Source organism: Sinocyclocheilus anshuiensis, unplaced genomic scaffold (genome assembly GCF_001515605.1).
Source record: "Sinocyclocheilus anshuiensis isolate Anshui unplaced genomic scaffold, SAMN03320099.WGS_v1.1 scaffold121, whole genome shotgun sequence".
NCBI classification, from domain to species: domain Eukaryota; kingdom Metazoa; phylum Chordata; class Actinopteri; order Cypriniformes; family Cyprinidae; genus Sinocyclocheilus; species Sinocyclocheilus anshuiensis.
The window spans coordinates 1,304,459-1,310,222 of NW_015539856.1; positions in this window are offsets into that span (position 1 = coordinate 1,304,459).

Here is a 5,764-nt window from a genome sequence, read left to right on the forward strand (position 1 = left end):
TTGACTCCATTGTAGAAAAGTCCCAGCAGATGTTGTATTTCCTTCGCCAGCTGAGGAAATGCAACCTGCCACAGGAGCTGCTGAAACAGTTCTACTCTGCTATCATTGAATCCATCCTCTGCACTGATGGACTGGTTCTAATGGATGTAACTGTCTGGTTCAGCTCAGCTACCAAATCTGACCTCAGAAGACTACAGAGGGTAGTCCGGACTGCTGAGCGAATCATTGCTACAACCCTCCCTTCTCTTCAAGAACTGTACTCATCCAGAGTGAGTAAAAGGGCTAGCAAAATCACTCTGGACCCCTCACATCCACACTTAGTCTACACATCAAATTTGCACATAATATACCTGTACATACAAAACTGTCAATTGTAATATACCTGCACATACAATTCTCAATTTATATATTGTTATTCCTTATTTACTTGTTCTATTTTTTATTTTTTTATTCTTCTTTTAGTATCTGTGTTTTTGTTCTGTCGCTGTCATTCTGTTGCACTGCGGAAGCTTCTGTCATGAAAACAAATTCCTCGTATGTGAAAACATACCTGGCAATAAAGCTAATTCTGATACGGCACAGTCAGCATTGGCTAATCAGTGTGTAAGCCAACTTCTATCACATTTGACATGGCAAATATGCCCCATATATTATAAAAGAGATGAGGACCACTTCTGGTTGTAACACTTGACAAGTGAGGCCACTTCTTGGATGTAAAACTTGACACTGGCTAATAGAAATGGAAGCTTGTAAATATGGCCTAATAGAATTTGGCTACTTTTAGTAGGATGCAACACAGTTAACTGATGCAGGGTGATCTGGATGTTAGTCTTAAGAAGGCTACATTTGCAGCAATTTATTTTTTTAAACATGCTTTTAATGGCAGTTTTTTGTAAATATGGCCTAATAGAATTTGGCTACTTTTAGTAGGATGCAACACAGTTAACTGATGCAGGGTGATCTGGATGTGAGTCTTAAGAAGGCTACATACGCAGCAATTTATTTTTTGAAACATGCTTTTAATGGCAGTTTTTTTATATATGTGTACTGTGCAGCATAAAAACAGAAGTGCACTATAATGATTGTACTCTTAGGCCCTGTCCACACGAACGCGGTTATTTTTAAAACTGCAGCTTTTTCTACGCGCTTTGGCCGTTCGTCCACACACAAACGCAGCACCAGGTCACTGAAACCGAACATTTTTGAAAACTCCAGTTACAGTGTTATCGTGTAGACAGCGAAACTGGAGTTTTTGGCTTGTGACGTCGGAGCCTACACTGTTATCTCCGCCTACTGGAAACTTTTTCAGGCTTCTGATTGGCCAACATGGCTTTACGGTTGAGATTATATCGCCACCTGTTGGTTTGGCATGCTCTTGACAGTGCATCATAGCATGCGTTTGCGTTTTCATGTGGACTGAGATTTTTTTTTTTAAAACGGAAGAAGGAAAAACCCGTGTACGTGTGGCCTTGGGACATGGCCTTACTGTCACGGTTTCTGTTAATTTGGACCGTTTCCCTTGTTGTGTTGATTGTATTATTCTGTTCAGGTGCGCCTAGTTAATTATCCTTGTTTGGTCTGAGTACTTAAGTTCCTGTATGTTCACTTTGAGTTTGTCTGGTCTTACGTCTACATGTCTTAAATGTTGCTGTGCTACATTGTGTTTGGCTTTACCCTTGTTGGTTTAAAGACTTTTGATATATAACCTTTCATCTTCATCGTACGCTCTTTAACACAGCGTAGCTATGACACTCACAAACTGTGTAGGTAGAGACTCTGTGAGAAGCGTTTAAGTTCAAACTTGTAAAGAACAGTTTTTAAAGTATTGGAATGTGTCTTTGAATATTTATGTGAGATTTTAATTGCTGCTTGTGCAAAACTTGGGTCAGGTTGATTTTATCAAGTAGGACACATTTCTGGAACTTATTTGAACATTTATGGAGGACATTTTAAAATGTATCTTTACAATGTTTTGTATTGTTGATGCATAACTCACTTAAGGCTTAGTGTGGCCCAGATAATGTATATTTATGGTTTATTTAGTTCATTATTAGCTAAAATGTGGCTGTGTAGTGGGCTGCTTGTGGACCACTGCCAAAATGCCACCATTACATGCAGCATGTGGGCCACATGAGGAATGTGGGGAAGACCAGGGTTAGAATAAAAATCAACTGTGGCCCACATTAGGGCCAGTTTTGGTTGGCTTGCATGCAGCAATGCTAAGGCTTACTTGAGGCCCAAATCTGGCAAATAGAACTGTACTGCCCAAATGCCATTATTCCACGCAGTATATGGGCCGGAGCAAGGTGTTGAATCTGGGCCAGAATTGGGCCAGTTCTACTTTATTTTATTTATTTATTTATTTATTGTCATGGCTGACATGCAGCCTTCCTTTGACTTGCTTGTGGCTCAAATCTGGCAAACAGGAGTGGTCAATCCAAATGCTATCATTCTTCACAGTATGTGGGCCAGAGTAAGGTGTTGGATCTGGGCCAGAATTAAAATCAATGTGGCCCGGATCTGGGCCAGAATTCTAATCAATGTGGCCCAGATTTGGGCCAGTTCTACTTTATTTGGTTTATTCATGGCTGACATTGGGTCTTCCTTTGGCTTGCTTGTGGCCCAAATCTGGCAAACAGGAGCAGACTGATCAATTGCCATCATTCCACATGGTATGTGGGCCAGATGAAAGTGTCAGGTGTGGTTTAAATTGTTGTAAGGTAATACCTAATTCGTTCATAACAAATTTAACAATGTGTATTTAAATGATATTATCTATTTTAATTATTATTATTATTATTATTATACTCCTGATAAACGTGCGTGAGTGAGAGCGAGAGAGACAGACAGGATTTAGCGAGAGATCTTAGGCCTACATTTAAATGCAGAACAGGAACAGGCTGTCGGTTGTAACTTCACAGGATGCTGAAGAAGACAGCTGATCATTTGAATGCAACTTTTCCGAACGATGAACAGTCTGGCTGAGCTGTCTAGTACATGGATGAGTCAAACTTCCCCAACAGCTGCTGGGGAGGACGGAATGTGGCCGATGTCCATCCATTCCTTGAGAGCCCTGAGCGCACATCCATTAAACTTGAAAGGAGTGGCAATCCCATTCTATCTCTGGTGTCATCCTTAAGCAGTGAGACTTGCGAAAATGCTCTTTCAATGAGAGTATTGGACATGGGGAGAGTAAAGATTTTGTGCTAAATCCTGAAAGCAGTGGTTTCCTCCAGCATCTGGAAAAGATTCTGCCTCCAACCAAAAACGCATCTATGATTAAGTTCAATTCAATTTAATTCAAGTTTATTTGTATAGTGCTTCTTACGATGCAAAACGTTGCAAAGCAGCTTTACAGAAAATTTAAGTTTCTACATTATATTTAGTAATAGCTTATCAGTGGTGACCATCTCAAGGTGATGTCCATATGGCAGAAATGTAGGTAAAAATCAAGCAGTTAGTTAATGTCCTGTAATCAAACAGATGGTGAACACTATTAACAGCAATGATTATATGTTGCGATCAAACTTATAGCAAAATTTGGTAGTTTTGTATGTTGTCTGAGGGTTGGCATCATCTCTTCTCAGGTGTTCTGGATCCAGACTGAAGCTTGTGTAAAAACAGAGGAACAAATAGAGGCATAATTAGCGTAGCTGCTGTTCCAACCAAGCAAAATTGATTTGTTTAACCCAAGCTAAAGAATAATAATGTATTATTATTATTATTATACTCCTGATAAACGTGCGTGAGTGAGAGCGAGAGAGACAGACAGGATTTAGCGAGAGATCTTAGGCCTACATTTAAATGCAGAACAGGAACAGGCTGTCGGTTGTAACTTCACAGGATGCTGAAGAAGACAGCTGATCATTTGAATGCAACTTTTCCGAACGATGAACAGTCTGGCTGAGCTGTCTAGTACATGGATGAGTCAAACTTCCCCAACAGCTGCTGGGGAGGACGGAATGTGGCCGATGTCCATCCATTCCTTGAGAGCCCTGAGCGCACATCCATTAAACTTGAAAGGAGTGGCAATCCCATTCTATCTCTGGTGTCATCCTTAAGCAGTGAGACTTGCGAAAATGCTCTTTCAATGAGAGTATTGGACATGGGGAGAGTAAAGATTTTGTGCTAAATCCTGAAAGCAGTGGTTTCCTCCAGCATCTGGAAAAGATTCTGCCTCCAACCAAAAACGCATCTATGATTAAGTTCAATTCAATTTAATTCAAGTTTATTTGTATAGTGCTTCTTACGATGCAAAACGTTGCAAAGCAGCTTTACAGAAAATTTAAGTTTCTACATTATATTTAGTAATAGCTTATCAGTGGTGACTGTCTCAAGTTGATGTCCATATAGCAGAAATGTAAGGTAAAAATCAAGCAGTTAGTTAATGTCATGTAATCAAACAGACGGTGAACACTATTAACAGCAATGCTTATGTTGCGATCAAACTTGTAGCAAATTTGGTAGTTTTGTATGTTGTCTGAGGGTTGGCATCATCTGAGGTCTTCTGAGGGATTGGCATCATCTCTTCTCGGGTGTTCGGTCATCTCAGATCTTTGTAAGGGCTAGATCCAGACTGAAGCTTGTGTAATTCCTAGTTACAGAAACAGAGAAGGAAATAGAGAAAAATTAGCGTAGCTGCTGTTCCAACTAAGCAAAAAAATGTTAATGTGCATTTGATCAGATGTAACTGAAGTACAAGGTTATGAGATACATTATTTAAATGATGCATTATAACTTGCATTTACTGAGCTAATAAACTCTTTTGGAGTCAAGCAAAAGGTCACCAGGCCCACTCATCGTTTTAATCATATGCTAGATTAAATTATATCGCATGGAATCGATCTTACTGATAAAGATATCGTACCTCAAAGTGATGATGTTACTGGCCATTTCCTTGTATCATGCATGCTGCGTATTACTGATATTAAATATATGGCTCTGCGTTATCATCCAGGAAGAACTATTGTTCCAACCACTAAAGATAGATTCAGAAATAACCTGCCTGATTTATCTCAACTGGTCTGTGTACCCATAAATACACATGAACTAGACGAAATGACTAGCAACATGGGCACTATCTTCTCTAATACATTAGAAGCTGTTGTCGCCATCAAATTGAAAAAGGTTAGAGAAAAACATACTGCGCCATGGTACAACAGTAATACCCATTCTCTCAAGAAAGAAACTCGCAATCTTGAGTGCAAATGGAGAAAAACTAACTTTTAAACTAACTAAGTTTTTAAAATTGCATGGAAAAACAGTATGTCCAGCTATAGACAGGCTCTAAAAGCTGCCAGAGCCGAGCATATTCGCAAACTTATAGAAAATAACCAAAACAATCCAAGGCTTTTATTTAGCACAGTGGCTAGATTAACAAATAACCAGACACCACCTGATCTAAATATTCCCTCACAGTTTAAAGGGGTCATATGTTGCTGCTAAAAAGAACATTATTTACTGTATTTGGTGTAATGAAATGTGTTTATGCGGTTTAAGGTTAAAAAAACACATTATTTTCGGCTGAGTGAGCAGAGACCGGGGGATAAAGTGAGGAACGGCCGGCGTGCTGAGTGAGCAGAGGCGGCGGATTCGACTAAGGAGCGTGGGCTTGCGGCAACCACATGTGACGACCCTGGGCTGGGCTCCGCTTCGTCCACGGTGAAAGCCGATCCGGCGATCCACAGTGCGAAGTTGTTGTATTTCCTCAGCAACCAGCACAGATCAGCTCCAGGCATGACGAAGCAGATATCGTCCTCTTTTG